Here is a 1709-nt window from a genome sequence, read left to right as displayed (position 1 = left end):
GTTGATCCCGAGTTCTTTAAATTTTAGTCACAGTCTGTAAAAAGGATGATTAATCCTAAAACACATTGGTGTCATTTACTCTCAATCACTAACCCTGTTATTTTTGGACGCCAGGGGATACCTCCAGGTCAGGTGAAGCCTGCTGCATGTCCCAAGAGATTCTCCTAACATCAGGAGTCTAGGAGGATAATATTTCTTTTTCTTTTGGCAGAACTGGAGTTTGAACTCAGGGTCAGGCTTGCTAGACAAGTACTCTTACCACTTGAGCCACTTCCACCAGTACTTTCCTTGTGATCTTTCTTTTCGAGATAGGGTCTACAGAACTATTTTTGAAGGGCTGGATTCAAACCGCAACCCTCCTGGATCTCTGCCTCCTGAGTAGCTAGGCACGGCACTCGGCTACGATGCGATCGAGTCAAAACTCATCCATCAAGTTTCCTTCTCTTGGTTTTTGTCAGGTCTGGAGTCCTGACAATAGTGAGCTTAAACTAAGTGAAAATTCCAGTGCCTCGTATGAGCCGAAGACAAGAAGGAAGAAAAGAAAACCAAATTTAGCTTGAGTGTCCCGTCCTCCTCTTTCCCCGAGACTAGGCACGTTACAGTGCCTAATCTCTTTAGGAGACAGCTCTCGGCCTCCCGAGGCCAGGTTAGGCGAGGCTACACACACACACACAGTTAAGACGCTGTCTGAAAAAACCCCGCAAGACAAGTGCACACGACCCGGGAAAGAAACACGTAGAAGCACACAGCTGATGAACGCCGAGTGCCAGCCCCAATTAAGAATAGAACAAGCTGACTCTAGCAGAAACCGGGAAAGCAACCAACGTCCATAAGACAAAGCAACCCGAAAAACATAAAGAGCCCGCACAGCCTTACAAAAAGAATCTACTTTTAAGACCCACGTTTAGAGAACCCCCCCGAGAGGGGGTGCACCGTTCCTGGAGGTACTGCAATACCAGGTCGATGCGTGGAGTGGACGGAGCAAGCCCCTATTCCATCTCCCTGCTCCAAAAATCCATTTAATATATTGTCCTCGGATAGAGGACGTATCAGATATTAAACTGATAAGAACAGATACTACACTTGATCTTAGCCAAAAGGCCGAGAAGCGATAATGGTAAGCCACCCTCACCCGCGGTACTGGTTCAGCCACACATCTCTAGCTCACGGCGAGAAAAGTCACGCTCCAGGAAAGATGCACTCTCTCCCAAACTTCATAGCCTGTAACGGAGGCAACTTTGAGAGCACGAAAAGCTTGTCAGATTGTTATATTTGCAGATTTTTTACATTTCTTTTTCGCTCCCATAGCTCCCGGGAGAATCAGCCATTCTGTATTTGCATGCCCCGCCCCGAACAAGCCCTGCCGGGCCTGGGATGCCGCGCAGCCGCACATTGCTGCTAAAAAACAGGATTACCCGGAAAGCTCCTTCAGCCTCATTGCTCTGGAAAAGGAGGAAAAGCCCCAGGAAGGGGAAAGGGGGGAGGGGGGAAATCACCCGCAAGCAGCTCTGTTCTGAGGTTTTGCTTTCCAATATTGCTTTTTTTAGCCTTTAGGTCATGCGGTCAGGTTGCTGTGCTTGCTTGTCGTGTGTGTGTGTGTGTATACGATGCAGATGCAGACACATATATCCCTCCATCCGTCCCGCCCTAGGAGTTTTTCTTAAAGAGATCAACCACTTTTTCGGAGGAGGACGGAGGAGATTGGTAGC

The 1709-nt window shown here is 48.2% G+C and overlaps 1 non-coding gene across 1 annotated transcript; it reads right to left on the bottom strand.

Moving 5' to 3' along the window:
* Positions 1 to 922: 922 nt before the first annotated feature.
* Positions 923 to 1113, bottom strand: LOC141414180 (U2 spliceosomal RNA). Its single transcript, XR_012439259.1, has one exon. It is a non-coding gene; the product is annotated as a U2 spliceosomal RNA (small nuclear RNA).
* Positions 1114 to 1709: the final 596 nt, after the last annotated feature.

This window comes from Castor canadensis, chromosome 11 (assembly GCF_047511655.1).
Source record: "Castor canadensis chromosome 11, mCasCan1.hap1v2, whole genome shotgun sequence".
NCBI lineage: Eukaryota > Metazoa > Chordata > Mammalia > Rodentia > Castoridae > Castor > Castor canadensis.
The sequence above is the reverse complement of the archived record's forward strand: the minus strand, read 5'-3'. Positions and strand labels throughout refer to the sequence as shown.